The following is a 24,795-nucleotide window of genomic DNA, read 5'->3' as shown; positions in this document are numbered from 1 at the left end:
GACTGTCTGCGGCGCGCTGGTGTGTCCCGGGCTTTAGAGTAGAGAGACAGTTCAACTGTAAGTATGAACGGCAGAAACGGATATTGCCTTCCCTTTAAGTAGAGCGTCAGGGACAGCATTCCTGGCTTACGGCCATACTAGCCTGAATACGCCCGATCTCGTCCGATCTCGGAAGCTAAGCAGGCTCGGGCCTGGTCAGTACTTGCATGGGAGACCGCCTGGGAATACCAGGTGCTGTAAGCTTTTGCATCTTTTACACACCAGAGGGCGACAAATCACGAGTTTTAACTTTGGATACACGCAATTTCATCATTATTTCAGATTTGACTTCCCCAAATACACAGGCATACAATAGATCTTGTTCTCCAACGTAAACGGTCCCTAGTAACTAGGGTACATTCGTAAATAAATTGAGCATCATGGCTAGAAGTTACTAAATGTTGCCTAATCTTTCTCATCGAGAAATGACACAATTACAGCAACACAAAAAGGAACTCCACCGGACAAAGTTCAGTGCTCACAAGGAGCCTCATTCAACACACACGGTTCCATTCCCATTCATGCAAAGCACGAAAGTGTAAAACTTGGGAACATACTTGAGAGCAAAGATCACATTCAATCTCATTCAAGGCACGGATGTGAATGCAACGGGATGAAATTACTGAAATGATGCCTGCCCTCGAACTGTGATGATGGACTACCCGACTCGCCAATAATATTGGGTTCTGGTGTATTGAAATACAGGAGCTGCTGGATTTGTGTGTTTTCTTACCCCCTCACCATAGTTTGTCAAATGTTTAAACAACTGAACTTATATTCAAGGTTTGTTTCTCTTCATATGTTTTACTGGTTTACATTTGTCTCAGCAACCTGTTGAATGATTCTTCTGCTTTCAAAACAAAATGACAACAGGATGAATGCACACACTTGAAAATACAATACATGCAATGTTATGCATCATAGTGATGCAACCTCCTTTCAGTTTCATACTGTATGTCAATTGAAATCCTTATTGAAATGCACACCTTCTCAAGATTGAGCTTGACTGGCGTGTCAGGCACTCAATTACAGCTGTATTATCAAGACAATGTGTTCGTTTTGTAATATATAGTTCCGGTCTGGTGTGGCACCCCAGCTAACGCACAACGTTGCCACAATGTTGCCACAACGTGGCGTGTTAGCAGGGACTGTCTGCGGCGCGCTGGTGTGTCCCGGGCTTTAGAGTAGAGAGACAGTTCAACTGTAAGTATGAACGGCAGAAACGGATATTGCCTTCCCTTTAAGTAGAGCGTCAGGGACAGCCTCCCTGGCTTACGGCCATACTAGCCTGAATACGCCCGATCTCGTCCGATCTCGGAAGCTAAGCAGGCTCGGGCCTGGTCAGTACTTGGATGGGAGACCGCCTGGGAATACCAGGTGCTGTAAGCTTTTGCATCTTTTACACACCAGAGCGCGACAAATCACGAGTTTTAACTTTGGATATACGCAATTTCATCATTATTTCAGATTTGACTTCCCCAAATACACAGGCATACAATAGATCTTGTTCTCCAACGTAAACGGTCCCTAGTAAATAGGGTACATTCGTAAATAAATTGAGCATCATGGCTAGAAGTGACTAAATGTTGCCTAATCTTTCTCATCGAGAAATGACACAATTACAGCAACACAAAAAGGAACTCCACCGGACAAAGATCAGTGCTCACAAGGAGCCTCATTCAACACACACGGTTCCATTCCCATTCATGCAAAGCACGAAAGTGTAAAACTTGGGAACATACTTGAGAGCAAAGATCACATTCAATCTCATTCAAGGCACGGATGTGAATGCAACGGGATGAAATTACTGAAATGATGCCTGCCCTCGAACTGTGATGATGGACTACCCGACTCGCCAATAATATTGGGTTCTGGTGTATTGAAATACAGGAGCTGCTGGATTTGTGTGTTTTCTTACCCCCTCACCATAGTTTGTCAAATGTTTAAACAACTGAACTTATATTCAAGGTTTGTTTCTCTTCATATGTTTTACTGGTTTACATTTGTCTCAGCAACCTGTTGAATGATTCTTCTGCTTTCAAAACAAAATGACAACAGGATGAATGCACACACTTGAAAATACAATACATGCAATGTTATGCATCATAGTGATGCAACCTCCTTTCAGTTTCATACTGCATGTCAATTGAAATCCTTACTGAAATGCACACCTTCTCAAGATTGCGCTTGACTGGCGTGTCAGGCACTCAATTACAGCTGTTTTATCAAGACAAATGTGTTCGTTTTGTAAAATATAGTTCCGGTCTGGTGTGGCACCCCAGCTAACGCACAACGTTGCCACAACGTTTCGTGTTAGCAGGGACTGTCTGCGGCGCGCTGGTGTGTCCCGGGCTTTAGAGTAGAGAGACAGTTCAACTGTAAGTATGAACGGCAGAAACGGATATTGCCTTCCCTTTAAGTAGAGCGTCAGGGACAGCCTCCCTGGCTTACGGCCATACTAGCCTGAATACGCCCGATCTCGTCCGATCTCGGAAGCTAAGCAGGCTCGGGCCTGGTCAGTACTTGGATGGGAGACCGCCTGGGAATACCAGGTGCTGTAAGCTTTTGCATCTTTTACACACCAGAGCGCGACAAATCACGAGTTTTAACTTTGGATACACGCAATTTCATCATTATTTCAGATTTGACTTCCCCAAATACACAGGCATACAATAGATCTTGTTCTCCAACGTAAACGGTCCCTAGTAAATAGGGTACATTCGTAAATAAATTGAGCATCATGGCTAGAAGTGACTAAATGTTGCCTAATCTTTCTCATCGAGAAATGACACAATTACAGCAACACAAAAAGGAACTCCACCGGACAAAGATCAGTGCTCACAAGGAGCCTCATTCAACACACACGGTTCCATTCCCATTCATGCAAAGCACGAAAGTGTAAAACTTGGGAACATACTTGAGAGCAAAGATCACATTCAATCTCATTCAAGGCACGGATGTGAATGCAACGGGATGAAATTACTGAAATGATGCCTGCCCTCGAACTGTGATGATGGACTACCCGACTCGCCAATAATATTGGGTTCTGGTGTATTGAAATACAGGAGCTGCTGGATTTGTGTGTTTTCTTACCCCCTCACCATAGTTTGTCAAATGTTTAAACAACTGAACTTATATTCAAGGTTTGTTTCTCTTCATATGTTTTACTGGTTTACATTTGTCTCAGCAACCTGTTGAATGATTCTTCTGCTTTCAAAACAAAATGACAACAGGATGAATGCACACACTTGAAAATACAATACATGCAATGTTATGCATCATAGTGATGCAACCTCCTTTCAGTTTCATACTGCATGTCAATTGAAATCCTTACTGAAATGCACACCTTCTCAAGATTGCGCTTGACTGGCGTGTCAGGCACTCAATTACAGCTGTATTATCAAGACAATATGTTCGTTTTGTAATATATAGTTCCGGTCTGGTGTGGCACCCCAGCTAACGCACAACGTTGCCACAACGTTTCGTGTTAGCAGGGACTGTCTGCGGCGCGCTGGTGTGTCCCGGACTTTAGAGTAGAGAGAGAGTTCAACTGCAAGTATTAGCGGCAGAAACGGATATTGCCTTCCCTTTAAGTAGAGCGTCAGGGACAGCCTCCCTGGCTTACGGCCATACTAGCCTGAATACGCCCGATCTCGTCCGATCTCGGAAGCTAAGCAGGCTCGGGCCTGGTCAGTACTTGGATGGGAGACCGCCTGGGAATACCAGGTGCTGTAAGCTTTTGCATCTTTTACACACCAGAGGGCGACAAATCACGAGTTTTAACTTTGGATACACGCAATTTCATCATTATTTCAGATTTGACTTCCCCAAATACACAGGCATACAATAGATCTTGTTCTCCAACGTAAACGGTCCCTAGTAACTAGGGTACATTCGTAAATAAATTGAGCATCATGGCTAGAAGTGACTAAATGTTGCCTAATCTTTCTCATCGAGAAATGACACAATTACAGCAACACAAAAAGGAACTCCACCGGACAAAGTTCAGTGCTCACAAGGAGCCTCATTCAACACACACGGTTCCATTCCCATTCATGCAAAGCACGAAAGTGTAAAACTTGGGAACATACTTGAGAGCAAAGATCACATTCAATCTCATTCAAGGCACGGATGTGAATGCAACGGGATGAAATTACTGAAATGATGCCTGCCCTCGAACTGTGATGATGGACTACCCGACTCGCCAATAATATTGGGTTCTGGTGTATTGAAATACAGGAGCTGCTGGATTTGTGTGTTTTCTTACCCCCTCACCATAGTTTGTCAAATGTTTAAACAACTGAACTTATATTCAAGGTTTGTTTCTCTTCATATGTTTTACTGGTTTACATTTGTCTCAGCAACCTGTTGAATGATTCTTCTGCTTTCAAAACAAAATGACAACAGGATGAATGCACACACTTGAAAATACAATACATGCAATGTTATGCATCATAGTGATGCAACCTCCTTTCAGTTTCATACTGCATGTCAATAGAAATCCTTACTGAAATGCACACCTTCTCAAGATTGCGCTTGACTGGCGTGTCAGGCACTCAATTACAGCTGTTTTATCAAGAGAATGTGTTCGTTTTGTAATATATAGTTCCGGTCTGGTGTGGCACCCCAGCTAACGCACAACGTTGCCACAATGTTGCCACAACGTGGCGTGTTAGCAGGGACTGTCTGCGGCGCGCTGGTGTGTCCCGGGCTTTAGAGTAGAGAGACAGTTCAACTGTAAGTATGAGCGGCAGAAACGGATATTGCCTTCCCTTTAAGTAGAGCGTCAGGGACAGCCTCCCTGGCTTACGGCCATACTAGCCTGAATACGCCCGATCTCGGAAGCTAAGCAGGCTCGGGCCTGGTCAGTACTTGGATGGGAGACCGCCTGGGAATACCAGGTGCTGTAAGCTTTTGCATCTTTTACACACCAGAGGGCGACAAATCACGAGTTTTAACTTTGGATACACGCAATTTCATCATTATTTCAGATTTGACTTCCCCAAATACACAGGCATACAATAGATCTTGTTCTCCAACGTAAACGGTCCCTAGTAACTAGGGTACATTCGTAAATAAATTGAGCATCATGGCTAGAAGTGACTAAATGTTGCCTAATCTTTCTCATCGAGAAATGACACAATTACAGCAACACAAAAAGGAACTCCACCGGACAAAGTTCAGTGCTCACAAGGAGCCTCATTCAACACACACGGTTCCATTCCCATTCATGCAAAGCACGAAAGTGTAAAACTTGGGAACATACTTGAGAGCAAAGATCACATTCAATCTCATTCAAGGCACGGATGTGAATGCAACGGGATGAAATTACTGAAATGATGCCTGCCCTCGAACTGTGATGATGGACTACCCGACTCGCCAATAATATTGGGTTCTGGTGTATTGAAATACAGGAGCTGCTGGATTTGTGTGTTTTCTTACCCCCTCACCATAGTTTGTCAAATGTTTAAACAACTGAACTTATATTCAAGGTTTGTTTCTCTTCATATGTTTTACTGGTTTACATTTGTCTCAGCAACCTGTTGAATGATTCTTCTGCTTTCAAAACAAAATGACAACAGGATGAATGCACACACTTGAAAATACAATACATGCAATGTTATGCATCATAGTGATGCAACCTCCTTTCAGTTTCATACTGCATGTCAATAGAAATCCTTACTGAAATGCACACCTTCTCAAGATTGCGCTTGACTGGCGTGTCAGGCACTCAATTACAGCTGTTTTATCAAGAGAATGTGTTCGTTTTGTAATATATAGTTCCGGTCTGGTGTGGCACCCCAGCTAACGCACAACGTTGCCACAATGTTGCCACAACGTGGCGTGTTAGCAGGGACTGTCTGCGGCGCGCTGGTGTGTCCCGGGCTTTAGAGTAGAGAGACAGTTCAACTGTAAGTATGAACGGCAGAAACGGATATTGCCTTCCCTTTAAGTAGAGCGTCAGGGACAGCCTCCCTGGCTTACGGCCATACTAGCCTGAATACGCCCGATCTCGTCCGATCTCGGAAGCTAAGCAGGCTCGGGCCTGGTCAGTACTTGGATGGGAGACCGCCTGGGAATACCAGGTGCTGTAAGCTTTTGCATCTTTTACACACCAGAGGGCGACAAATCACGAGTTTTAACTTTGGATACACGCAATTTCATCATTATTTCAGATTTGACTTCCCCAAATACACAGGCATACAATAGATCTTGTTCTCCAACGTAAACGGTCCCTAGTAACTAGGGTACATTCGTAAATAAATTGAGCATCATGGCTAGAAGTGACTAAATGTTGCCTAATTTTTCTCATCGAGAAATGACACAATTACAGCAACACAAAAAGGAACTCCACCGGACAAAGATCAGTGCTCACAAGGAGCCTCATTCAACACACACGGTTCCATTCCCATTCATGCAAAGCACGAAAGTGTAAAACTTGGGAACATACTTGAGAGCAAAGATCACATTCAATCTCATTCAAGGCACGGATGTGAATGCAACGGGATGAAATTACTGAAAAGATGCCTGCCCTCGAACTGTGATGATGGACTACCCGACTCGCCAATAATATTGGGTTCTGGTGTATTGAAATACAGGAGCTGCTCGATTTGTGTGTTTTCTTACCCCCTCACCATAGTTTGTCAAATGTTTAAACAACTGAACTTATATTCAAGGTTTGTTTCTCTTCATATGTTTTACTGGTTTACATTTGTCTCAGCAACCTGTTGAATGATTCTTCTGCTTTCAAAACAAAATGACAACAGGATGAATGCACACACTTGAAAATACAATACATGCAATGTTATGCATCATAGTGATGCAACCTCCTTTCAGTTTCATACTGCATGTCAATTGAAATCCTTACTGAAATGCACACCTTCTCAAGATTGCGCTTGACTGGCATGTCAGGCACTCAATTACAGCTGTATTATCAAGACAATGTGTTCGTTTTGTAAAATATAGTTCCGGTCTGGTGTGGCACCCCAGCTAACGCACAACGTTGCCACAATGTTGCCACAACGTGGCGTCTTAGCAGGGACTGTCTGCGGCGCGCTGGTGTGTCCCGGGCTTTAGAGTAGAGAGACAGTTCAACTGTAAGTATGAACGGCAGAAACGGATATTGCCTTCCCTTTAAGTAGAGCGTCAGGGACAGCATTCCTGGCTTACGGCCATACTAGCCTGAATACGCCCGATCTCGTCCGATCTCGGAAGCTAAGCAGGCTCGGGCCTGGTCAGTACTTGCATGGGAGACCGCCTGGGAATACCAGGTGCTGTAAGCTTTTGCATCTTTTACACACCAGAGGGCGACAAATCACGAGTTTTAACTTTGGATACACGCAATTTCATCATTATTTCAGATTTGACTTCCCCAAATACACAGGCATACAATAGATCTTGTTCTCCAACGTAAACGGTCCCTAGTAACTAGGGTACATTCGTAAATAAATTGAGCATCATGGCTAGAAGTTACTAAATGTTGCCTAATCTTTCTCATCGAGAAATGACACAATTACAGCAACACAAAAAGGAACTCCACCGGACAAAGTTCAGTGCTCACAAGGAGCCTCATTCAACACACACGGTTCCATTCCCATTCATGCAAAGCACGAAAGTGTAAAACTTGGGAACATACTTGAGAGCAAAGATCACATTCAATCTCATTCAAGGCACGGATGTGAATGCAACGGGATGAAATTACTGAAATGATGCCTGCCCTCGAACTGTGATGATGGACTACCCGACTCGCCAATAATATTGGGTTCTGGTGTATTGAAATACAGGAGCTGCTGGATTTGTGTGTTTTCTTACCCCCTCACCATAGTTTGTCAAATGTTTAAACAACTGAACTTATATTCAAGGTTTGTTTCTCTTCATATGTTTTACTGGTTTACATTTGTCTCAGCAACCTGTTGAATGATTCTTCTGCTTTCAAAACAAAATGACAACAGGATGAATGCACACACTTGAAAATACAATACATGCAATGTTATGCATCATAGTGATGCAACCTCCTTTCAGTTTCATACTGTATGTCAATTGAAATCCTTATTGAAATGCACACCTTCTCAAGATTGAGCTTGACTGGCGTGTCAGGCACTCAATTACAGCTGTATTATCAAGACAATGTGTTCGTTTTGTAATATATAGTTCCGGTCTGGTGTGGCACCCCAGCTAACGCACAACGTTGCCACAATGTTGCCACAACGTGGCGTGTTAGCAGGGACTGTCTGCGGCGCGCTGGTGTGTCCCGGGCTTTAGAGTAGAGAGACAGTTCAACTGTAAGTATGAACGGCAGAAACGGATATTGCCTTCCCTTTAAGTAGAGCGTCAGGGACAGCCTCCCTGGCTTACGGCCATACTAGCCTGAATACGCCCGATCTCGTCCGATCTCGGAAGCTAAGCAGGCTCGGGCCTGGTCAGTACTTGGATGGGAGACCGCCTGGGAATACCAGGTGCTGTAAGCTTTTGCATCTTTTACACACCAGAGGGCGACAAATCACGAGTTTTAACTTTGGATACACGCAATTTCATCATTATTTCAGATTTGACTTCCCCAAATACACAGGCATACAATAGATCTTGTTCTCCAACGTAAACGGTCCCTAGTAACTAGGGTACATTCGTAAATAAATTGAGCATCATGGCTAGAAGTGACTAAATGTTGCCTAATCTTTCTCATCGAGAAATGACACAATTACAGCAACACAAAAAGGAACTCCACCGGACAAAGTTCAGTGCTCACAAGGAGCCTCATTCAACACACACGGTTCCATTCCCATTCATGCAAAGCACGAAAGTGTAAAACTTGGGAACATACTTGAGAGCAAAGATCACATTCAATCTCATTCAAGGCACGGATGTGAATGCAACGGGATGAAATTACTGAAATGATGCCTGCCCTCGAACTGTGATGATGGACTACCCGACTCGCCAATAATATTGGGTTCTGGTGTATTGAAATACAGGAGCTGCTGGATTTGTGTGTTTTCTTACCCCCTCACCATAGTTTGTCAAATGTTTAAACAACTGAACTTATATTCAAGGTTTGTTTCTCTTCATATGTTTTACTGGTTTACATTTGTCTCAGCAACCTGTTGAATGATTCTTCTGCTTTCAAAACAAAATGACAACAGGATGAATGCACACACTTGAAAATACAATACATGCAATGTTATGCATCATAGTGATGCAACCTCCTTTCAGTTTCATACTGCATGTCAATTGAAATCCTTACTGAAATGCACACCTTCTCAAGATTGCGCTTGACTGGCGTGTCAGGCACTCAATTACAGCTGTTTTATCAAGACAAATGTGTTCGTTTTGTAAAATATAGTTCCGGTCTGGTGTGGCACCCCAGCTAACGCACAACGTTGCCACAACGTTTCGTGTTAGCAGGGACTGTCTGCGGCGCGCTGGTGTGTCCCGGGCTTTAGAGTAGAGAGACAGTTCAACTGTAAGTATGAACGGCAGAAACGGATATTGCCTTCCCTTTAAGTAGAGCGTCAGGGACAGCCTCCCTGGCTTACGGCCATACTAGCCTGAATACGCCCGATCTCGTCCGATCTCGGAAGCTAAGCAGGCTCGGGCCTGGTCAGTACTTGGATGGGAGACCGCCTGGGAATACCAGGTGCTGTAAGCTTTTGCATCTTTTACACACCAGAGCGCGACAAATCACGAGTTTTAACTTTGGATACACGCAATTTCATCATTATTTCAGATTTGACTTCCCCAAATACACAGGCATACAATAGATCTTGTTCTCCAACGTAAACGGTCCCTAGTAACTAGGGTACATTCGTAAATAAATTGAGCATCATGGCTAGAAGTGACTAAATGTTGCCTAATCTTTCTCATCGAGAAATGACACAATTACAGCAACACAAAAAGGAACTCCACCGGACAAAGATCAGTGCTCACAAGGAGCCTCATTCAACACACACGGTTCCATTCCCATTCATGCAAAGCACGAAAGTGTAAAACTTGGGAACATACTTGAGAGCAAAGATCACATTCAATCTCATTCAAGGCACGGATGTGAATGCAACGGGATGAAATTACTGAAATGATGCCTGCCCTCGAACTGTGATGATGGACTACCCGACTCGCCAATAATATTGGGTTCTGGTGTATTGAAATACAGGAGCTGCTGGATTTGTGTGTTTTCTTACCCCCTCACCATAGTTTGTCAAATGTTTAAACAACTGAACTTATATTCAAGGTTTGTTTCTCTTCATATGTTTTACTGGTTTACATTTGTCTCAGCAACCTGTTGAATGATTCTTCTGCTTTCAAAACAAAATGACAACAGGATGAATGCACACACTTGAAAATACAATACATGCAATGTTATGCATCATAGTGATGCAACCTCCTTTCAGTTTCATACTGCATGTCAATTGAAATCCTTACTGAAATGCACACCTTCTCAAGATTGCGCTTGACTGGCGTGTCAGGCACTCAATTACAGCTGTATTATCAAGACAATATGTTCGTTTTGTAATATATAGTTCCGGTCTGGTGTGGCACCCCAGCTAACGCACAACGTTGCCACAACGTTTCGTGTTAGCAGGGACTGTCTGCGGCGCGCTGGTGTGTCCCGGACTTTAGAGTAGAGAGAGAGTTCAACTGCAAGTATGAGCGGCAGAAACGGATATTGCCTTCCCTTTAAGTAGAGCGTCAGGGACAGCCTCCCTGGCTTACGGCCATACTAGCCTGAATACGCCCGATCTCGTCCGATCTCGGAAGCTAAGCAGGCTCGGGCCTGGTCAGTACTTGGATGGGAGACCGCCTGGGAATACCAGGTGCTGTAAGCTTTTGCATCTTTTACACACCAGAGGGCGACAAATCACGATTTTTAACTTTGGATACACGCAATTTCATCATTATTTCAGATTTGACTTCCCCAAATACACAGGCATACAATAGATCTTGTTCTCCAACGTAAACGGTCCCTAGTAACTAGGGTACATTCGTAAATAAATTGAGCATCATGGCTAGAAGTGACTAAATGTTGCCTAATCTTTCTCATCGAGAAATGACACAATTACAGCAACACAAAAAGGAACTCCACCGGACAAAGTTCAGTGCTCACAAGGAGCCTCATTCAACACACACGGTTCCATTCCCATTCATGCAAAGCACGAAAGTGTAAAACTTGGGAACATACTTGAGAGCAAAGATCACATTCAATCTCATTCAAGGCACGGATGTGAATGCAACGGGATGAAATTACTGAAATGATGCCTGCCCTCGAACTGTGATGATGGACTACCCGACTCGCCAATAATATTGGGTTCTGGTGTATTGAAATACAGGAGCTGCTGGATTTGTGTGTTTTCTTACCCCCTCACCATAGTTTGTCAAATGTTTAAACAACTGAACTTATATTCAAGGTTTGTTTCTCTTCATATGTTTTACTGGTTTACATTTGTCTCAGCAACCTGTTGAATGATTCTTCTGCTTTCAAAACAAAATGACAACAGGATGAATGCACACACTTGAAAATACAATACATGCAATGTTATGCATCATAGTGATGCAACCTCCTTTCAGTTTCATACTGCATGTCAATAGAAATCCTTACTGAAATGCACACCTTCTCAAGATTGCGCTTGACTGGCGTGTCAGGCACTCAATTACAGCTGTTTTATCAAGAGAATGTGTTCGTTTTGTAATATATAGTTCCGGTCTGGTGTGGCACCCCAGCTAACGCACAACGTTGCCACAATGTTGCCACAACGTGGCGTGTTAGCAGGGACTGTCTGCGGCGCGCTGGTGTGTCCCGGGCTTTAGAGTAGAGAGACAGTTCAACTGTAAGTATGAACGGCAGAAACGGATATTGCCTTCCCTTTAAGTAGAGCGTCAGGGACAGCCTCCCTGGCTTACGGCCATACTAGCCTGAATACGCCCGATCTCGTCCGATCTCGGAAGCTAAGCAGGCTCGGGCCTGGTCAGTACTTGGATGGGAGACCGCCTGGGAATACCAGGTGCTGTAAGCTTTTGCATCTTTTACACACCAGAGGGCGACAAATCACGAGTTTTAACTTTGGATACACGCAATTTCATCATTATTTCAGATTTGACTTCCCCAAATACACAGGCATACAATAGATCTTGTTCTCCAACGTAAACGGTCCCTAGTAACTAGGGTACATTCGTAAATAAATTGAGCATCATGGCTAGAAGTGACTAAATGTTGCCTAATCTTTCTCATCGAGAAATGACACAATTACAGCAACACAGAAAGGAACTCCACCGGACAAAGTTCAGTGCTCACAAGGAGCTTCATTCAACACACACGGTTCCATTCCCATTCATGCAAAGCACGAAAGTGTAAAACTTGGGAACATACTTGAGAGCAAAAATCACATTCAATCTCATTCAAGGCACGGATGTGAATGCAACGGGATGAAATTACTGAAATGATGCCTGCCCTCGAACTGTGATGATGGACTACCCGACTCGCCAATAATATTGGGTTCTGGTGTATTGAAATACAGGAGCTGCTGGATTTGTGTGTTTTCTTACCCCCTCACCATAGTTTGTCAAATGTTTAAACAACTGAACTTATATTCAAGGTTTGTTTCTCTTCATATGTTTTACTGGTTTACATTTGTCTCAGCAACCTGTTGAATGATTCTTCTGCTTTCAAAACAAAATGACAACAGGATGAATGCACACACTTGAAAATACAATACATGCAATGTTATGCATCATAGTGATGCAACCTCCTTTCAGTTTCATACTGCATGTCAATTGAAATCCTTACTGAAATGCACACCTTCTCAAGATTGCGCTTGACTGGCGTGTCAGGCACTCAATTACAGCTGTTTTATCAAGACAATGTGTTCGTTTTGTAATATATAGTTCCGGTCTGGTGTGGCACCCCAGCTAACGCACAACGTTGCCACAACGTTTCGTGTTAGCAGGGACTGTCTGCGGCGCGCTGGTGTGTCCCGGACTTTAGAGTAGAGAGACAGTTCAATTGCAAGTATGAGCGGAAGAAACGGATATTGCCTTCCCTTTAAGTAGAGCGTCAGGGACAGCCTCCCTGGCTTACGGCCATACTAGCCTGAATACGCCCGATCTCGTCCGATCTCGGAAGCTAAGCAGGCTCGGGCCTGGTCAGTACTTGGATGGGAGACCGCCTGGGAATACCAGGTGCTGTAAGCTTTTGCATCTTTTACACACCAGAGCGCGACAAATCACGAGTTTTAACTTTGGATACACGCAATTTCATCATTATTTCAGATTTGACTTCCCCAAATACACAGGCATAGAATAGATCTTGTTCTCCAACGTAAACGGTCCCTAGTAACTAGTGTACATTCGTAAATAAATTGAGCATCATGGCTAGAAGTGACTAAATGTTGCCTAATCTTTCTCATCGAGAAATGACACAATTACAGCAACACAAAAAGGAACTCCACCGGACAAAGTTCAGTGCTCACAAGGAGCCTCATTCAACACACACGGTTCCATTCCCATTCATGCAAAGCACGAAAGTGTAAAACTTGGGAAAATACTTGAGAGCAAAGATCACATTCAATCTCATTCAAGGCACGGATGTGAATGCAACGGGATGAAATTACTGAAATGATGCCTGCCCTCGAACTGTGATGATGGACTACCCGACTCGCCAATAATATTGGGTTCTGGTGTATTGAAATACAGGAGCTGCTGGATTTGTGTGTTTTCTTACCCCCTCACCATAGTTTGTCAAATGTTTAAACAACTGAACTTATATTCAAGGTTTGTTTCTCTTCATATGTTTTACTGGTTTACATTTGTCTCAGCAACCTGTTGAATGATTCTTCTGCTTTCAAAACAAAATGACAACAGGATGAATGCACACACTTGAAAATACAATACATGCAATGTTATGCATCATAGTGATGCAACCTCCTTTCAGTTTCATACTGCATGTCAATTGAAATCCTTACTGAAATGCACACCTTCTCAAGATTGCGCTTGACTGGCGTGTCAGGCACTCAATTACAGCTGTTTTATCAAGAGAATGTGTTCGTTTTGTAATATATAGTTCCGGTCTGGTGTGGCACCCCAGCTAACGCACAACGTTGCCACAATGTTGCCACAACGTGGCGTGTTAGCAGGGACTGTCTGCGGCTGCGCTGGTGTGTCCCGGGCTTTAGAGTAGAGAGACAGTTCAACTGTAAGTATGAACGCCAGAAACGGATATTGCCTTCCCTTTAAGTAGAACGTCAGGGACAGCCTCCCCGGCTTACGGCCATACTAGCCTGAATACGCCAGATCTCGTCCGATCTCGGAAGCTAAGCAGGCTCGGGCCTGGTCAGTACTTGGATGGGAGACCGCCTGGGAATACCAGGTGCTGTAAGCTTTTGCATCTTTTACACACCAGAGGGCGACAAATCACGAGTTTTAACTTTGGATACAAGCAATTTCATCATTATTTCAGATTTGACTTCCCCAAATACACAGGCATACAATAGATCTTGTTCTCCAACGTAAACGGTCCCTAGTAACTAGGGTACATTCGTAAATAAATTGAGCATCATGGCTAGAAGTGACTAAATGTTGCCTAATCTTTCTCATCGAGAAATGACACAATTACAGCAACACAAAAAGGAACTCCACCGGACAAAGTTCAGTGCTCACAAGGAGCTTCATTCAACACACACGGTTCCATTCCCATTCATGCAAAGCACGAAAGTGTAAAACTTGGGAACATACTTGAGAGCAATGATCACATACAATCTCATTCAAGGCACGGATGTGAATGCAACGGGATGAAATTACTGAAATGATGCCTGCCCTCGAACTGTGATGATGGACTACCCGACTCGCCAATAATATTGGGTTCTGGTGTATTGAAATACAGGAGCTGCTGGATTTGTGTGTTTTCTTACCCCCTCACCATAGTTTGTCAAATGTTTAAACAACTGAACTTATATTCAAGGTTTGTTTCTCTTCATATGTTTTACTGGTTTACATTTGTCTCAGCAACCTGTTGAATGATTCTTCTGCTTTCAAAACAAAATGACAACAGGATGAATGCACACACTTGAAAATACAATACATGCAATGTTATGCATCATAGTGATGCAACCTCCTTTCAGTTTCATACTGCATGTCAATTGAAATCCTTACTGAAATGCACACCTTATCAAGATTGCGCTTGACTGGCGTGTCAGGCACTCAATTACAGCTGTTTTATCAAGACAATGTGTTCGTTTTGTAATATATAGTTCCGGTCTGGTGTGGCACCCCAGCTAACGCACAACGTTGCCACAACGTTTCGTGTTAGCAGGGACTGTCTGCGGCGCGCTGGTGTGTCCCGGACTTTAGAGTAGAGAGACAGTTCAATTGCAAGTATGAGCGGAAGAAACGGATATTGCCTTCCCTTTAAGTAGAGCGTCAGGGACAGCTTCCCTGGCTTACGGCCATACTAGCCTGAATACGCCCGATCTCGTCCGATCTCGGAAGCTAAGCAGGCTCGGGCCTGGTCAGTACTTGGATGGGAGACCGCCTGGGAATACCAGGTGCTGTAAGCTTTTGCATCTTTTACACACCAGAGGGCGACAAATCACGAGTTTTAACTTTGGATACACGCAATTTCATCATTATTTCAGATTTGACTTCCCCAAATACACAGGCATAGAATAGATCTTGTTCTCCAACGTAAACGGTCCCTAGTAACTAGTGTACATTCGTAAATAAATTGAGCATCATGGCTAGAAGTGACTAAATGTTGCCTAATCTTTCTCATCGAGAAATGACACAATTACAGCAACACAAAAAGGAACTCCACCGGACAAAGTTCAGTGCTCACAAGGAGCCTCATTCAACACACACGGTTCCATTCCCATTCATGCAAAGCACGAAAGTGTAAAACTTGGGAACATACTTGAGAGCAAAGATCACATTCAATCTCATTCAAGGCACGGATGTGAATGCAACGGGATGAAATTACTGAAATGATGCCTGCCCTCGAACTGTGATGATGGACTACCCGACTCGCCAATAATATTGGGTTCTGGTGTATTGAAATACAGGAGCTGCTGGATTTGTGTGTTTTCTTACCCCCTCACCATAGTTTGTCAAATGTTTAAACAACTGAACTTATATTCAAGGTTTGTTTCTCTTCATATGTTTTACTGGTTTACATTTGTCTCAGCAACCTGTTGAATGATTCTTCTGCTTTCAAAACAAAATGACAACAGGATGAATGCACACACTTGAAAATACAATACATGCAATGTTATGCATCATAGTGATGCAACCTCCTTTCAGTTTCATACTGCATGTCAATTGAAATCCTTACTGAAATGCACACCTTCTCAAGATTGCGCTTGACTGGCGTGTCAGGCACTCAATTACAGCTGTTTTATCAAGACAATGTGTTTTTTTTGTAAAATATAGTTCCGGTCTGGTGTGGCACCCCAGCTAACGCACAACGTTGCCACAATGTTGCCACAACGTGGCGTGTTAGCAGGGACTGTCTGCGGCGCGCTGCTGTGTCCCGGGCTTTAGAGTAGAGAGACAGTTCAACTGTAAGTATGAACGGCAGAAACGGATATTGCCTTCCCTTTAAGTACAGCATCAGGGACAGCCTCCCTGGCTTACGGCCATACTAGCCTGAATACGCCCGATCTCGTCCGATCTCCGAAGCCAAGCAGGCTCGGGCCTGGTCGGTACTTGGATGGGAGACCGCCTGGGAATACCAGGTGCTGTAAGCTTTTGCACCTTTTACACACCAGAGGGCGACAAATCACGAGTTTTAACTTTGGATACACACAATTTCATCATTATTTCAGATTTTACTTCCCCAAATACACAGGCATACAATAGATCTTGTTCTCCAACGTAAACGGTCCCTAGTAACTAGGGTACATTCGTAAATAAATTGAGCATCATGGCTAGAAGTGACTAAATGTTGCCTAATCTTTCTCATCAAGAAATGACACAATTACAGCAACACAAAAAGGAACTCCACCGGACAAAGTTCAGTGCTCACAAGGAGCCTCATTCAACACACACGGTTCCATTCCCATTCATGCAAAGCACGAAAGTGTAAAACTTGGGAACATACTTGAGAGCAAAGATCACATTCAACCTCATTCAAGGCACGGATGTGAATGCAACGGGATGAAATTACTGAAATGATGCCTGCCCTCGAACTGTGATGATGGACTACCCGACTCACCAATAATATTGGCTTCTGGTGTATTGAAGTACAGGAGCTGCTGGATTTGTGTGTTTTCTTACCCCCTCACCATAGTTTGTCAAATGTTTAAACAACTGAACTTATATTCAAGGTTTGTTTCTCTTCATATGTTTTACTGGTTTACATTTGTCTCAGCAACCTGTTGAATGATTCTTCTGCTTTCAAAACAAAATGACAACAGGATGAATGCACACATTTGAAAATACAATACATGCAATGTTATGCATCATAGTGATGCAACCTCCTTTCAGTTTCATACTGCATGTCAATTGAAATCCTTACTGAAATGCACACCTTCTCAAGATTGCGCTTGACTGGCGTGTCAGGCACTCAATTACAGCTGTTTTATCAAGACAATGTGTTCGTTTTGTAAAATATAGTTCCGGTCTGGTGTGGCACCCCAGCAAACGCACAACGTTGCCACAACGTTGCCACAACGTGGCGAGTTAGCAGGGACTGTCTGCGGCGCGTTGGTGTGTCCCGGGCTTTAGAGTAGAGAGACAGTTCAACTGTAAGTATGAACGGCAGAAACGGATATTGCCTTCCCTTTAAGTAGAGCGTCAGGGACAGCCGCCCTGGCTTACGGCCATACTAGCCTGAATACGCCCGATCTCGACCGATCTCGGAAGCCAGGCAGGCTCGGGCCTGGTCAGTACTTGGATGGGAGACCGCCTGGGAATACCAGGTGCTGTAAGCTTTTGCACCTTTTACACACCAGAGGGCGACAAATCACGAGTTTTAACTTTGGATACACACAATTTCATCATTATTTCAGATTTTACTTCCCCAAATACACAGGCATACAATAGATCTTGATCTCCAACGTAAACGGTCCCTAGTAACTAGGGTACATTCGTAAATTAATTGAGCATCATGGCTAGAAGTGACTCAATGTTGCCTAATCTTTCTCATCAAGAAATGACACAATTACAGCAACACAAAAAGGAACTCCACCACACAAAGTTCAGTGCTCACAAGGAGACTCATTCAACACACACGGTTCCATTCCCATTCATGCAAAGCACGAAAGTTTAAAACTTGGAAACATACTTGAGAGCAAAGATCACATTCAATCTCATTCAAGGCACGGATGTGAATGCAACGGGATGAAATTACTGAAATGATGCCTGCCCTCGAACTGTGATGATGGACTACCCGACTCGCCAATAATATTGGGTTCTGGTGTATTGAAATACAGGAGCTGCTGGATTTGTGTGTTTTCTTACCCCCTCACCATAGTTTGTCAAATGTTTAAACAACTGAACTTATATTCAAGGTTTGTTTCTCTTCATATGTTTTACTGGTTTACATTTGTCTCAGCAACCTGTTGAATGATTCTTCTGCTTTCAAAACAAAATGACAACAGGATGAATGCACACACTTGAAAATACAATACATGCAATGTTATGCATCATAGTGATGCAACCTCCTTTCAGTTTCATACTGCATGTCAATTGAAATCCTTACTGAAATGCACACCTTCTCAAGATTGCGCTTGACTGGCGTGTCAGGCACTCAATTACAGCTGTTTTATCAAGACAATGTGTTCGTTTTGTAAAATATAGTTCCGGTCTGGTGTGGCACCCCAACTAACGCACAACGTTGCCACAACGTTGCCTCAACGTGGCGTGTTAGCAGGGACTGTCTGCGGCGCGCTGGTGTGTCCCGGGCTTTAGAGTAGAGAGACAGTTCAACTGTAAGTATGATCGGCAGAAACGGATATTGCCTTCCCTTTAAGTAGAGCGTCAGGGACAGCCTCCCTGGCTTACGGCCATACTAGCCTGAATACGCCCGATCTCGACCGATCTCGGAAGCCAGGCAGCCTCGGGCCTGGTCAGTACTTGGATGGGAGACCGCCTGGGAATACCAGGTGCTGTAAGCTTTTGCACCTTTTACACACCAGAGGGCGACAAATCACGAGTTTTAACTTTGGATACACACAATTTCATCATTATTTCAGATTTTACTTCCCCAAATACACAGGCATACAATAGATCTTGATCTCCAACGTAAACGGTCCCTAGTAACTAGGGTACATTCGTAAATTAATTGAGCATCATGGCTAGAAGTGACTCAATGTTGCCTAATCTTTCTCATCAAGAAATGACACAATTACAGCAACACAAAAAGGAACTCCACCACACAAAGTTCAGTGCTCACAAGGAGACTCATTCAACACACACGGTTCCATTCCCATTCATGCAAAGCACGAAAGTGTAAAACTTGGGAACATACTTGAGAGCAAAGATCACATTCAATCTCATTCAAGGCACGGATGTGAATGCAACGGGATGAAATTACTGAAATGATGCCTGCCCTCGAACTGTGATGATGGACTACCCGACTCGCCAATAATATTGGGTTCTGGTGTATTGAAATACAGGAGCTGCTGGATTTGTGTGTTTTCTTACCCCCTCACCATAGTTTGTCAAATGTTTAAACAACTGAACTTATATTCAAGGTTTGTTTCTCTTCATATGTTTTACTGGTTTACATTTGTCTCAGCAACCTGTTGAATGATTCTTCTGCTTTCAAAACAAAATGACAACAGGATGAATGCACACACTTGAAAATACAATACATGCAATGTTATGCATCATAGTGATGCAACCTCCTTTCAGTTTCATACTGCATGTCAATTGAAATCCTTACTGAAATACACACCTTCTCAAGATTGCGCTTGACTGGCGTGTCAGGCACTCAATTACAGCTGTTTTATCAAGACAATGTGTTCGTTTTGTAAAATATAGTTCCGGTCTGGTGTGGCACCCCAGCAAACGCACAACGTTGCCACAACGTTGCCACAACGTGGCGAGTTAGCAGGGACTGTCTGCGGCGCGCTGGTGTGTCCCGGGCTTTAGAGTAGAGAGACAGTTCAACTGTAAGTATGAACGGCAGAAACGGATATTGCCTTCCCTTTAAGTAGAGCGTCAGGGACAGCCTCCCTGGCTTACGGCCATACTAGCCTGAATACGCCCGATCTCGACCGATCTCGGAAGCCAGGCAGGCTCGGGCCTGGTCAGTACTTGGATGGGAGACCGCCTGGGAATACCAGGTGCTGTAAGCTTTTGCACCTTTTACACACCAGAGGGCGACAAATCACGAGTTTTAACTTTGGATACACACAATTTCATCATTATTTCAGATTTTACTTCCCCAAATACACAGGCATACAATAGATCTTGATCTCCAACGTAAACGGTCCCTAGTAACTAGGGTACATTCGTAAATTAATTGAGCATCATGGCTAGAAGTGACTCAATGTTGCCTAATCTTTCTCATCAAGAAATGACACAATTACAGCAACACAAAAAGGAACTCCACCACACAAAGTTCAGTGCTCACAAGGAGACTCATTCAACACACACGGTTCCATTCCCATTCATGCAAAGCACGAAAGTGTAAAACTTGGAAACATACTTGAGAGCAAAGATCACATTCAATCTCATTCAAGGCACGGATGTGAATGCAACGGGATGAAATTACTGAAATGATGCCTGCCCTCGAACTGTGATGATGGACTACCCGACTCGCCAATAATATTGGGTTCTGGTGTATTGAAATACAGGAGCTGCTGGATTTGTGTGTTTTCTTACCCCCTCACCATAGTTTGTCAAATGTTTAAACAACTGAACTTATATTCAAGGTTTGTTTCTCTTCATATGTTTTACTGGTTTACATTTGTCTCAGCAACCTGTTGAATGATTCTTCTGCTTTCAAAACAAAATGACAACAGGATGAATGCACACACTTGAAAATACAATACATGCAATGTTATGCATCATAGTGATGCAACCTCCTTTCAGTTTCATACTGCATGTCAATTGAAATCCTTACTGAAATGCACACCTTCTCAAGATTGCGCTTGACTGGCGTGTCAGGCACTCAATTACAGCTGTTTTATCAAGACAATGTGTTCGTTTTGTAAAATATAGTTCCGGTCTGGTGTGGCACCCCAACTAACGCACAACGTTGCCACAACGTTGCCACAACGTGGCGTGTTAGCAGGGACTGTCTGCGGCGCGCTGGTGTGTCCCGGGCTTTAGAGTAGAGAGACAGTTCAACTGTAAGTATGATCGGCAGAAACGGATATTGCCTTCCCTTTAAGTAGAGCGTCAGGGACAGCCTCCCTGGCTTACGGCCATACTAGCCTGAATACGCCCGATCTCGACCGATCTCGGAAGCCAGGCAGCCTCGGGCCTGGTCAGTACTTGGATGGGAGACCGCCTGGGAATACCAGGTGCTGTAAGCTTTTGCACCTTTTACACACCAGAGGGCGACAAATCACGAGTTTTAACTTTGGATACACACAATTTCATCATTATTTCAGATTTTACTTCCCCAAATACACAGGCATACAATAGATCTTGATCTCCAACGTAAACGGTCCCTAGTAACTAGGGTACATTCGTAAATTAATTGAGCATCATGGCTAGAAGTGACTCAATGTTGCCTAATCTTTCTCATCAAGAAATGACACAATTACAGCAACACAAAAAGGAACTCCACCACACAAAGTTCAGTGCTCACAAGGAGACTCATTCAACACACACGGTTCCATTCCCATTCATGCAAAGCACGAAAGTGTAAAACTTGGGAACATACTTGAGAGCAAAGATCACATTCAATCTCATTCAAGGCACGGATGTGAATGCAACGGGATGAAATTACTGAAATGATGCCTGCCCTCGAACTGTGATGATGGACTACCCGACTCGCCAATAATATTGGGTTCTGGTGTATTGAAATACAGGAGCTGCTGGATTTGTGTGTTTTCTTACCCCCTCACCATAGTTTGTCAAATGTTTAAACAACTGAACTTATATTCAAGGTTTGTTTCTCTTCATATGTTTTACTGGTTTACATTTGTCTCAGCAACCTGTTGAATGATTCTTCTGCTTTCAAAACAAAATGACAACAGGATGAATGCACACACTTGAAAATACAATACATGCAATGTTATGCATCATAGTGATGCAACCTCCTTTCAGTTTCATACTGCATGTCAATTGAAATCCTTACTGAAATGCACACCTTCTCAAGATTGCGCTTGACTGGCGTGTCAGGCACTCAATTACAGCTGTTTTATCAAGACAATGTGTTCGTTTTGTAATACATAGGTCTGGTGTGGCACCCCAGCTAACGCACAACGTTGCCACAACGTTTCGTGTTAGCAGGGACTGTCTGTGGCGCGCTGGTGTGTCCCGGACTTTAGAGTAGAGAGACAGTTCAACTGCAAGTATGAGCGGCAGAAACGGATATTGCCTTCCCTTTAAGTAGAGCGTCAGGGACAGCCTCCCTGGCTTACGGCCATACTAGCCTGAATACGCCCGATCTCGTCCGATCTCGGAAGCTAAGCAGGCTCCGGCCTGGTCAGTACTTGGATGGGAGACCGCCTGGGAATACCAGGTGCTGTAAGCTTTTGCATCTTTTACACACCAGAGGGCGACAAATCACGAGTTTTAACTTTGGATACACGCAATTTCATCATTATTTCAGATTTGACTTCCCCAAATACACAGGCATACAATAGATCTTGTTCTCCAACGTAAACGGTCCCTAGTAACTAGGGTACATTCGTAAATAAATTGAGCATCATGGCTAGAAGTGACTAAATGTTGCCTAATCTTTCTCATCGAGAAATGACACAATTACAGCAACACAAAAAGGAACTCCACCGGACAAAGTTCAGTGCTCACAAGGAGCCTCATTCAACACACACGGTTCCATTCCCATTCATGCAAAGCACGAAAGTGTAAAACTTGGGAACATACTTGAGAGCAAAGATCACATTCAATCTCATTCAAGGCACGGATGTGAATGCAACGGGATGAAATTACTGAAATGATGCCTGCCCTCGAACTGTGATGATGGACTACCCGACTCGCCAATAATATTGGGTTCTGGTGTATTGAAATACAGGAGCTGCTGGATTTGTGTGTTTTCTTACCCCCTCACCATAGTTTGTCAAATGTTTAAACAACTGAACTTATATTCAAGGTTTGTTTCTCTTCATATGTTTTACTGGTTTACATTTGTCTCAGCAACCTGTTGAATGATTCTTCTGCTTTCAAAACAAAATGACAACAGGATGAATGCACACACTTGTAAATACAATACATGCAATGTTATGCATCATAGTGATGCAACCTCCTTTCAGTTTCATACTGCATGTCAATTGAAATCCTTACTGAAATGCACACCTTCTCAAGATTGCGCTTGACTGGCGTGTCAGGCACTCAATTACAGCTGTTTTATCAAGACAATGTGTTCGTTTTGTAATATATAGTTCCGGTCTGGTGTGGCACCCCAGCTAACGCACAACGTTGCCACAACGTTTCGTGTTAGCAGGGACTGTCTGCGGCGCGCTGGTGTGTCCCGGACTTTAGAGTAGAGAGACAGATCAACTGCAAGTATGAGCGGCAGAAACGGATATTGCCTTCCCTTTAAGTAGAGCGTCAGGGACAGCTTCCCTTGCTTACGACCATACTAGCCTGAATACGCCCGATCTCGTCCGATCTCGGAAGCTAAGCAGGCTCGGGCCTGGTCAGTACTTGGATGGGAGACCGCCTGGGAATACCAGGTGCTGTAAGCTTTTGCATCTTTTACACACCAGAGGGCGACAAATCACGAGTTTTAACTTTGGATACACGCAATTTCATCATTATTTCAGATTTGACTTCCCCAAATACACAGGCATACAATAGATCTTGTTCTCCAACGTAAACGGTCCCTAGAAACTAGGGTACATTCGTAAATAAATTGAGCATCATGGCTAGAAGTGACTAAATGTTGCCTAATCTATCTCATCGAGAAATGACACAATTACAGCAACACAAAAAGGAACTCCACCGGACAAAGTTCAGTGCTCACAAGGAGCCTCATTCAACACACACGGTTCCATTCCCATTCATGCAAAGCACGAAAGTGTAAAACTTGGGAACATACTTGAGAGCAAAGATCACATTCAATCTCATTCAAGGCACGGATGTGAATGCAACGGGATGAAATAACTGAAATGATGCCTGCCCTCGAACTGTGATGATGGACTACCCGACTCGCCAATAATATTGGCTTCTGGTGTATTGAAATACAGGAGCTGCTGGATGTGTGTGTTTTCTTACCCCCTCACCATAGTTTGTCAAATGTTTAAACAACTGAACTTATATTCAAGGTTTGTTTCTCTTCATATGTTTTACTGGTTTACATTTGTCTCAGCAACCTGTTGAATGATTCTTCTGCTTTCAAATTAAAATGACAACAGGATGAATGCACACACTTGAAAATACAATACATGCAATGTTATGCATCATAGTGATGCAACCTCCTTTCAGTTTCATACTGCATGTCAATTGAAATCCTTACTGAAATGCACACCTTCTCAAGATTGCGCTTGACTGGCGTGTCAGGCACTCAATTACAGCTGTTTTATCAAGACAATGTGTTCGTTTTGTAATACATAGTTCCGGTCTGGTGTGGCACCCCAGCTAACGCACAACGTTGCCACAATGTTGCCACAACGTGGCGTGTTAGCAGGGACTGTCTGC

At 43.6% G+C, this 24,795-nt stretch overlaps 20 non-coding genes and 1 pseudogene across 20 annotated transcripts; all 21 read left to right on the top strand.

Moving 5' to 3' along the window:
- Positions 1 to 124: 124 nt before the first annotated feature.
- Positions 125 to 243, top strand: LOC136741517 (5S ribosomal RNA). The gene has a single exon (XR_010814206.1). It is a non-coding gene; the product is annotated as a 5S ribosomal RNA (ribosomal RNA).
- A 1,066-nt stretch (positions 244 to 1,309) lies between these two features.
- On the top strand, positions 1,310 to 1,428 carry LOC136741368 (5S ribosomal RNA). The gene has a single exon (XR_010814063.1). It is a non-coding gene; the product is annotated as a 5S ribosomal RNA (ribosomal RNA).
- Positions 1,429 to 2,484: 1,056 nt separating this feature from the next.
- Positions 2,485 to 2,603, top strand: LOC136741367 (5S ribosomal RNA). The gene has a single exon (XR_010814062.1). It is a non-coding gene; the product is annotated as a 5S ribosomal RNA (ribosomal RNA).
- A 1,055-nt stretch (positions 2,604 to 3,658) lies between these two features.
- On the top strand, positions 3,659 to 3,777 carry LOC136741366 (5S ribosomal RNA). The gene has a single exon (XR_010814061.1). It is a non-coding gene; the product is annotated as a 5S ribosomal RNA (ribosomal RNA).
- Positions 3,778 to 4,843: 1,066 nt separating this feature from the next.
- On the top strand, positions 4,844 to 4,952 carry LOC136741717 (uncharacterized; annotated as a pseudogene).
- Positions 4,953 to 6,018: 1,066 nt separating this feature from the next.
- On the top strand, positions 6,019 to 6,137 carry LOC136741363 (5S ribosomal RNA). Its single transcript, XR_010814059.1, has one exon. It is a non-coding gene; the product is annotated as a 5S ribosomal RNA (ribosomal RNA).
- A 1,066-nt stretch (positions 6,138 to 7,203) lies between these two features.
- Positions 7,204 to 7,322, top strand: LOC136741515 (5S ribosomal RNA). Its single transcript, XR_010814204.1, has one exon. It is a non-coding gene; the product is annotated as a 5S ribosomal RNA (ribosomal RNA).
- A 1,066-nt stretch (positions 7,323 to 8,388) lies between these two features.
- On the top strand, positions 8,389 to 8,507 carry LOC136741362 (5S ribosomal RNA). Its single transcript, XR_010814058.1, has one exon. It is a non-coding gene; the product is annotated as a 5S ribosomal RNA (ribosomal RNA).
- A 1,056-nt stretch (positions 8,508 to 9,563) lies between these two features.
- Positions 9,564 to 9,682, top strand: LOC136741361 (5S ribosomal RNA). The gene has a single exon (XR_010814057.1). It is a non-coding gene; the product is annotated as a 5S ribosomal RNA (ribosomal RNA).
- A 1,055-nt stretch (positions 9,683 to 10,737) lies between these two features.
- On the top strand, positions 10,738 to 10,856 carry LOC136741360 (5S ribosomal RNA). Its single transcript, XR_010814056.1, has one exon. It is a non-coding gene; the product is annotated as a 5S ribosomal RNA (ribosomal RNA).
- A 1,066-nt stretch (positions 10,857 to 11,922) lies between these two features.
- LOC136741359 (5S ribosomal RNA) lies at positions 11,923 to 12,041 on the top strand. The gene has a single exon (XR_010814055.1). It is a non-coding gene; the product is annotated as a 5S ribosomal RNA (ribosomal RNA).
- A 1,055-nt stretch (positions 12,042 to 13,096) lies between these two features.
- Positions 13,097 to 13,215, top strand: LOC136741358 (5S ribosomal RNA). The gene has a single exon (XR_010814054.1). It is a non-coding gene; the product is annotated as a 5S ribosomal RNA (ribosomal RNA).
- A 1,067-nt stretch (positions 13,216 to 14,282) lies between these two features.
- Positions 14,283 to 14,401, top strand: LOC136741579 (5S ribosomal RNA). The gene has a single exon (XR_010814265.1). It is a non-coding gene; the product is annotated as a 5S ribosomal RNA (ribosomal RNA).
- A 1,055-nt stretch (positions 14,402 to 15,456) lies between these two features.
- On the top strand, positions 15,457 to 15,575 carry LOC136741357 (5S ribosomal RNA). Its single transcript, XR_010814053.1, has one exon. It is a non-coding gene; the product is annotated as a 5S ribosomal RNA (ribosomal RNA).
- A 1,066-nt stretch (positions 15,576 to 16,641) lies between these two features.
- On the top strand, positions 16,642 to 16,760 carry LOC136741681 (5S ribosomal RNA). The gene has a single exon (XR_010814362.1). It is a non-coding gene; the product is annotated as a 5S ribosomal RNA (ribosomal RNA).
- A 1,066-nt stretch (positions 16,761 to 17,826) lies between these two features.
- On the top strand, positions 17,827 to 17,945 carry LOC136741686 (5S ribosomal RNA). Its single transcript, XR_010814366.1, has one exon. It is a non-coding gene; the product is annotated as a 5S ribosomal RNA (ribosomal RNA).
- A 1,066-nt stretch (positions 17,946 to 19,011) lies between these two features.
- On the top strand, positions 19,012 to 19,130 carry LOC136741710 (5S ribosomal RNA). The gene has a single exon (XR_010814387.1). It is a non-coding gene; the product is annotated as a 5S ribosomal RNA (ribosomal RNA).
- A 1,066-nt stretch (positions 19,131 to 20,196) lies between these two features.
- On the top strand, positions 20,197 to 20,315 carry LOC136741685 (5S ribosomal RNA). Its single transcript, XR_010814365.1, has one exon. It is a non-coding gene; the product is annotated as a 5S ribosomal RNA (ribosomal RNA).
- Positions 20,316 to 21,381: 1,066 nt separating this feature from the next.
- LOC136741709 (5S ribosomal RNA) lies at positions 21,382 to 21,500 on the top strand. Its single transcript, XR_010814386.1, has one exon. It is a non-coding gene; the product is annotated as a 5S ribosomal RNA (ribosomal RNA).
- Positions 21,501 to 22,550: 1,050 nt separating this feature from the next.
- Positions 22,551 to 22,669, top strand: LOC136741551 (5S ribosomal RNA). Its single transcript, XR_010814238.1, has one exon. It is a non-coding gene; the product is annotated as a 5S ribosomal RNA (ribosomal RNA).
- A 1,055-nt stretch (positions 22,670 to 23,724) lies between these two features.
- LOC136741558 (5S ribosomal RNA) lies at positions 23,725 to 23,843 on the top strand. Its single transcript, XR_010814245.1, has one exon. It is a non-coding gene; the product is annotated as a 5S ribosomal RNA (ribosomal RNA).
- Positions 23,844 to 24,795: the final 952 nt, after the last annotated feature.

The sequence above is a fragment of the Amia ocellicauda genome, unplaced genomic scaffold, assembly GCF_036373705.1.
Source record: "Amia ocellicauda isolate fAmiCal2 unplaced genomic scaffold, fAmiCal2.hap1 HAP1_SCAFFOLD_68, whole genome shotgun sequence".
Classification (NCBI taxonomy): domain Eukaryota; kingdom Metazoa; phylum Chordata; class Actinopteri; order Amiiformes; family Amiidae; genus Amia; species Amia ocellicauda.
This window is presented reverse-complemented; position numbering and strand designations above follow the sequence as displayed.